Source organism: Bison bison, unplaced genomic scaffold, assembly GCF_000754665.1.
Source record: "Bison bison bison isolate TAMUID 2011002044 unplaced genomic scaffold, Bison_UMD1.0 scf7180017864191, whole genome shotgun sequence".
NCBI lineage: Eukaryota > Metazoa > Chordata > Mammalia > Artiodactyla > Bovidae > Bison > Bison bison.
In genome coordinates this window covers 734,217-740,724 of record NW_011494763.1, presented here as the reverse complement: position 1 = coordinate 740,724, position 6,508 = coordinate 734,217, and positions in this window count along the sequence as shown.

The following is a 6,508-nucleotide window of genomic DNA, read 5'->3' as shown; positions in this document are numbered from 1 at the left end:
AAAGGAAAGGAAATCTGAGCAGGTACAAGAGAATCTCACAAAAATGCAAAACCAAGTGGAGTTACACAGAGGCTGTCCCCAGGAAGTGTTCTCTGCTCAGGGTGAGCCCAGAGCTCTTTTTTTTTTTTTAAATTCAATTTTTATTTTCAAATTGAAGTATATTTGATGTACAAATTACATTACAGGTTATATTATGCAATACTATATACAATATTATATTACAGGTTATGTTACAGGTGTACAGTATAGTGATGCAGAATTTTTAAAGGCTATACTCTACTGTACAATATATCCTTGTAGCTAATCATTTGTACCTGTTAATCCCAGGGCTCAGTTTTTTAAAAGACACTGGCAAACTGGAGAACCCAGGGGAAAGTGACTGAGGTGGGAACTTACATTTCCTCACACTTTCTTGTCTTTGCAAACATGCTTTCAACTAAGTATTCCATTAGATTTGGTCCTCGTGAAAATCCTGAGAATGGAGTAGGATTGACAATATTTTTGCTGGTTTTATGGCCGAGAAAAATGGGCTGGAAGTGGTTCCGGGGTTTGCCCTGTTAGTAAGCTCAGTGGTGGCAGACGGGTTTTGGAAGGGGTAGTACCCGATTCCAGGGACAGCTCAGTCCCCGATGTCCACCCCGATGTCCTCCCTTCTTCCAGTCAGCCAAGGGTCAAGGTGAGCCAGGCTTCCCTGACCCTGCTGGCTCAGAACCCTCCACCTGGGGCTCAGGCCGCCCTGGCGGACAGCCCTGCAGAAGGCGGAGGGGGCTGTCTGCCAAGGTCCGTGCTCCCTTGACGCTTGGATTTGTGGGCCTGGTCAGCCCCCCAGGTTGTCCGCCCCCCAGGTGGGCGCTGTGCAGCCTGTGGTGCTTTCCCCAGGAGGCCGTGTCTGTGGGCTGGACCAAGGAGGACCCACCGGCCAGGGCGGGTCTGCGTGGGTAATGCAGGGTTGCTTTGAATGTTATCATAAGCAGACAGTGAAAGTACTTCATTGAAAACCTTTTGACAATGTCTGCCTTGAAGTTCTAATCAATTAACTTATGGCAAAGAGAAGAGAGATCACCCTGATTTTATTAAAGATTACTCTCCAAATGGTCCCAAAGTGCTGTATGAGGGCAGGATTTTCCCTGTTTCCATCTCTGTGCTCTCCCAGGCCAGGTGAATTCTCTCAACCTTCCCTCCTTCCCTTCATTCTGAATCTATCTGGGAAAGGTCCCCTTTGGTCACATCTCCTCCCCCCCGCCTTTCCAAGATGGGGCCCAGTGGCCAGCAAGATTATTTGTCCCCAAGGTCCAAGAGTCAGGAGCCCGTGGTCACCACCACACACTTACCCAGGTTCCTATTTTTTCAAAGCCCCAAATTTAGGCAGCCTGGGGCCGAGCAGGTGGGTGAGCAAGGCCCCTTAGACACTGAGGTCAGGCAGCCACCCTCAATGGGTCTCAGAATTCGGTGGGGGCACACCATCCACCCTCCTGTCTGAGCGTCCTTAGCTCCTTACGTGTTACAGCCCTGGGTCACAGGGAAACAGACAGGGAACCAGAACAAACAATCAAAACCTGGGGAAATGACACTTAAAATTGTATGAATACCAAAGACTGGGGCGGAGAGAAGTCATGTCGTTTTCTTATAACTCACTGATACCCACCTGGGGAATTGGCTGAAAATCAAACATCTGCCTTCTTTAGCCCCTTGTGCCTTTGAATTGTGAAAATAAAGCTAACAATATTTTAAAAATGGATTAGGGACAATCCTATTCATGGTTAAGAATGATTAAGAAATGCCATTCCTTAACCGCTGGTCCAGTGTTTAAGACTCCACACTTCCACTGCAGGGGACTCAGGTTTGATCCCTGGTTAGGGAGCTAAGATCTTGTATGCAGGGTGCAGGGTGCATGGGAGCGGGTCTGACCTTGGCATCCAGCAGATGCGAGCCCTGGGGTCTGAGTGGACCACTGCACGGGGATTGTGTGTGGTCAGACCAATAATACCAGTTGTCATAGTTGACTTGGGAGCTATAATGAAACAACAAACTGGGCTGGAGGTCCAAGTCCCAGCTGATTTGGATCTTGGTGAGGACCCCCTTCCTGGCTTGTAGACAGTCAACTTCTTGCTATGTCCTTACGTGGCCTTTCCTTGTTGAAGTGCCCGTGGAGACAGAAGAGGCGCTGGTTGTCTTTCTCTTCTTATGAGGACATTAATACCACCATGGAGGCCCCACCCTCAGAACCACATCTAAACCTAATGAGCCCCGAAGGCCCCTTCCCCAAATGCCGTCACACTGGGGGTTAGGGTTTTAACATACGGATGTTGTAGGGGGGACACAAACATTCGATCCATAACGCTGGTACCCACTTGGATGCTTTTTCTGTCCAGATGGTTGCAAAGCTGGAGTGGTCCCAGGAGTAAAGATAGACCAACTTAGGTGCTCCCTGCTCAGCCCCCTCCCTTTCACCCCCACCCCCGAGATCACAGCTCTCAGTCCCTTGGGTGCATGTAAATCCCAGGCTTGGGCATCTGGAGCACTGGGTCCCAACCAGAGGGCTTCTTCCCCAAGAATCTGTGTCCATGGCTTGACTTGTTCAGTCACTCAGACGTGTCTGACTCTTTGGGATCCCATGGACTGCAGCACGCCAGGCTTCCCTGTCCTTCCCCATCTCCCAGAGCTTACTCCAACTCATGTCCATTGAGTCGGTGATGCCATCCAGTCATCTCATCCTCTGTCGTCCCCTTCTTCTCCTGCCTTCAATCTTTCCCAGCATCAGGGTCTTTTCCAATGAGTCAGCTCTTCACATCAGGTGGCCAAAGTATTGCAGCTTCAACTTCAGCATCAGTCCTTCCAGTGAACATTCAGGACTGATTTCCTTTAGGATTGCCTGGTTTGATCTCCTTTCTGTCCAAGGGACTCTTGAGAGTCTTCTCCAGCACCACAATAGAAAGAATCAATTCTTCGGCGCTCAGCCTTCTTTATGGTCCAACTCTCACATCTGTAAGATGACTACTGTCTGCTTTCTCATAATCTCTCAAAACACGAAGGCCTTGCCTTTCCCCACAGTCCTGTGCCAACCCAGTGACACCGGTGGGCACAGGGACAGGAAGCTGCAGTGGCTCCGGGTGACTCCTTGAGGGTCCCTGAGGTCCTGCACCCCCACCCCACCCCCAGGCAGCACTTCCACACTCACCCAGGAGGATGAAGACCCCAAGTAGCCCTCCTTAGGCATCTCTGGACTTTCGGTGGACGCGGTCTGGGCTTTTCACGATCTCAGCTGCTTGGTGTCCTCTCCCTCCCAGATTTCATCCGTTCCCCAGGGAGGGCCCGGTCCCCACATCCTCCTTATAAACAGACCTCCTAGGGCCGGAGGGAAGGGCCACGGGTGCCAGCCTGGATGAACGGCGGGCCCTGGAGAGGTCTTGGGAGGACACTACCCTCCTTCCAGCCTGGCCCTGCCTCTGCCATCGCGCCTCCCTCAGGAGAGTTTCCTCAAAGGCCTTCTGAAGAGTCAGGCCCACCTTTCTCTGACCGCCTATGGGAGGAGCGGGATTGTCAAAGCCGCTTTTTGAGAGCAACAGCTCCTTTTCCATGCCTTGGTCTCCAGACTCCGAAGAGGGGAACCAGAAGGGAAGGGATGAGAGGGAGGCAGAGACCTTTCAGTCTGATCAGACTCTTCAGTTGGGGGGCGGGGCATGAGAGGCGGAGCCTGGACATGAGGGGCGGGGCCTGGCACCCCCCAGGTCAGAGCATCCGGAACCTGGGCTGGTGGTAGCAGCCTGTTTTCACCTGAGATAATCCTGCAGTGACAGCCCAAGGCATTGAAACAAAACCGTGGATGGGAGCTCCTGACTCCTCGAAGGTCTGAACGGTTGGAAGTGCCCTGGGCCAGGCCCGCCTCTTCTCTGAGCCTCAGTTTCCTAGAAAGGGTAAAGTTAGAAGTGCTAAAGCTCTGGCAGGAACAGCAGATGTTGATGGGGGTGGGGGTGTTGCCTCCAGCGAGTCCCACCCCCAGGGACCTTCCCTGACCCCAGTTAGCCTCGGGGTGATCAAAAAGCAAAGGGGTGTGCTTCCAGGGTGGGGCGATCAGAGAAATAAGAGGAAGGACTCTGACAAGCACAGCTAGCTGCTCCGGACACCTGTCGAAGTGACCCATGAAAGGCAGTGCTTCTGCCCGGCCAAGTGGCCATTCTCATGTTCAAATGTGGTCGAAGCACAGACCATTCTGTGCACCCAGCAATCCATCTGAGCAACCCTGACAACTCAGCCCAGATTCCAGCAGCAGACTCAACTCTTCAGCTTTTCTAAAAGAATTCCATTTTTAAGCTTTCGTTACACTCAGGGCATCCTCGGTGCTAGTTTCTTTCTTGTGATTATAAAACAATCAGGGGAAAAAAAAAGTGTTGGTTGCTCAGTTGTGTCCAGTTCTTTGAGACCCCATGGCCTGTGGCCTACCAGGCTCCTCTGTTCATGGGATTCTCCAGGCAAGAATACTGGACTGGATTGCCATTCCCTGCTCCCAACTCAGGGAATCAAACCCTGCTTTCCTTCATTGCAGGCAGATTCTTTACCATCTGAGCCACCAGGGAAGCCCCAAACTCTGGGCCAGTTTCTAACCAAACCCAGCTCTCAGATGCCTTTTTTTTTTTTTTGGCCTCCACACAGCATTGATACAATAATGTGAATTAGATCCAACACTTAAAAATTAGGGTATTTCCCCTTATATGTGGACTCTAAAAAGAAATGATACAAATGAACTTACTGACAAAACAGAAACAGACTCAGACTTTGAGAAGGGATAGTTAGGGAGTTTGGGATGGGCATGTACACACTGCTGTATTGAAAATGGATAACCAACAAGGACGTACTGTAGAGCGCGTGGAGCTCTGTCCAATGTCATGTGGCAGCCTGGATGGGAGCGGGTTTAGTGGGGGAGGGGTACATGTATCTGTATGGCTGAGTCCCTTCACTGTTCACTTGAAACTATCACAACATTGTTAATCGCCTATATCTTAATACCAACTAATACATTTTTTAAAAATTTAGGGGATTTCACATGACAAGGTCGGACTTTTCTGGAAAAATCAGAATAGCAACGGTAGGACCTGAGTCCTACCGGCAGCAAGTGCCCCCTGCAGGTGGGACCCAGAATCGCAAGTGTGCCCTGGTTACCACCACTCCCTATCACACACCCACCCCCAGCCTGAGGTTCTTTGAACACTGGAGTTTTCAACCTCTGAACTTGAAGGCCTTTTAAGTCTCCAAAGGTATCACTTTTCAATCCAGCCTGAGCTAAGCTCACACTTCTTTATATGAGAAAAGCCAGAAAGAATAGACAAGAGCTCCTTCTCTTGCTAAAAGGCCCCCAATCGCAGTCTTTACCAATAAGTGGTCCTTTGTCCTCCTCTCTCTGCCCCGGTATCTCTGTAATCTAAGGTGGGAACACCATTAATTAGAGAACTGTGCTTTTTCTGTCCAGTGGGGCTGAGCCGAGCGAAAAGCAAGGAGAGGCAGCAGCTGAGGGGGGCCGTGTTGGGTGAGGGGAGGGCAGCGGGCCCCTTTCTGCCTGACCCTCATGCCTGTGGACCCAAGGATCTGAGGTTCTCCACCGGTTCATTCAAATCGGATTCTGGTCTGTGCTTGGTCCTGGGGGCCTCCTGGATCTCACTTCAGCTTCCCGGAGTCCTGTGCTTTGTGCAGCTGGCCACGTGCCACGTGGGTAACCGGACGGACAGACAGTAGGACGGGTGCTTTGCCTTGGGAAAGACACCAGAGAATGTCCTTTCAACATCTCTTCTTCATCCTAACAGGAAGCAAGAAAGCACAGTAACATGCCTTCTCAGGTTTCATACCTTTGCTCCAGCTGATGGGATCTTGAAAAGATGGGGTAAATACACCTGTGACATTGCTGCTGAAGTGCACGGAGATGGGCTCAGGGGTCAGGCTTGTCCTCAGGCTCCTGGAGCCCTTCCTGGCCCACATCTGTGAAGTGGGTGGAGACAGAAGAGAGGGAAGACACCAGTACTTGCTTGTGGCCTGGGGAAGGAGCCAAGGGCTTGTGTGTTGTCACAAAATGCACCTGTGATCACAAGGCTCAGCACCAGGAGCATGGGTCATTGTGGAGCCCCGAGGATCCATGCAGGGGACAAGCCAAGGCAAGTCCCACCTGCCCCAGGGACTCCAGCACACAGGTGCCTTCCAGGCTCTGACAGCTTTAGCAAGAACCCCACAGTTCAGTTCAGTCCCTCAGTCGTGTCTGACTCTTTGCGACCCCATGGACTGCAGCACACCAGGCCTCCCTGTCCATCACCAACTCCTGGAGTTTACTCAAACTCATGTCCACTGAGTCGGTGATGCCATCCATCCATCTCATCCTCTGTCATCCCCTTCTCCTCTCACCTTCAATCTTTCCCGGCATCAGGGTCTTTTCAAATGAGTCAGTTCTTCGCATCAGGTAGCCAAAGTATTGGAGTTTCAGCTTCAGCATCACTCCTTCCAATGAATATTCAGGACTGATTTCCTT